General features: G+C 49.4%; 1 non-coding gene across 1 annotated transcript; it reads right to left on the reverse strand.

Annotated features, from left to right (window-relative positions):
• Positions 1 to 614: 614 nt before the first annotated feature.
• Positions 615 to 696, reverse strand: trnas-uga (transfer RNA serine (anticodon UGA)). The gene has a single exon. It is a non-coding gene; the product is annotated as a tRNA-Ser (tRNA).
• Positions 697 to 948: the final 252 nt, after the last annotated feature.

Here is a 948-nt window from a genome sequence, read left to right on the forward strand (position 1 = left end):
GTCCAGATGTAGCATGGAAAGATGTGACGTTAGCCGCAGAGATTGAGCAAAGACCTGAAACCCTGTGAACAACAGGATATATAAAGACAAGAGGAATGGCAAGAGCATGGCAACTGCATTCAGGACAGACAAACACCAGAAATGGTAAACATCACATCCATCACACAAAAGACATGGTTTCCATCACGGTCAGTGTTGTACCCCTGAGGATTCAGTCCATCCAGCAGCGTCCTGTAGTTCTGTATGTCAGTCTCCAGTCTGGTCCTGACGCCAAGTAGGACCTGATGGTCTGCAGCCTGCTGAGCTGCAGCCTGCAGCACTGAGTCCAGCTCTCCGCTCAGACCGCCGGCTCTCTGCTGCAGGACCGCCAGCTGCAGGGCGAACGACTCGGCCTGGTCCAGACTAGAGGCCTCCAACACCACGTTCTACAGACGGACACAGGTGATCCTTAAAATGGTAACCAGGGTAAGATTCGTCTCTGTTTTATCATTTTAAATGTACACAAGCTTCTGATCTGAACTTATTTACAGTAAAGTTCTAAACACACCTGTAATATGTGAAACAGGTGTGCAGGACAAGAATTTGGTGTGACAATGAAGTTGTCTGAACAGAAGCGCTGTGAGCAGGGTTCGAACCTGCGTGGGGAAACCCCATTGGATTTCAAGTCCAACGCCTTAACCACTCGGCCATCACAGCCACAAATCTGGTGGCGGGCTCCGCCACAATGCAGCGTGTGACCCAGTGTTTATATCTGTGAATTGATCTGGTATCATGCTAACAGACTGAGGCTAAAGCTAACTGGTCTCCATACGCAGGTTTTGTTTCCCCATCATGGTGAAGTAATCTCCTGGTCCTAGTCCACCTCTGATTGGTCCCTCATATTCTTATGTCCAATCCTAACCAATCACAGCACACCATGCCTAACCCTGACCAATGAAGGGCCTCCCT

This window comes from Pempheris klunzingeri, chromosome 17, assembly GCF_042242105.1.
Source record: "Pempheris klunzingeri isolate RE-2024b chromosome 17, fPemKlu1.hap1, whole genome shotgun sequence".
Taxonomy (NCBI): domain Eukaryota; kingdom Metazoa; phylum Chordata; class Actinopteri; order Acropomatiformes; family Pempheridae; genus Pempheris; species Pempheris klunzingeri.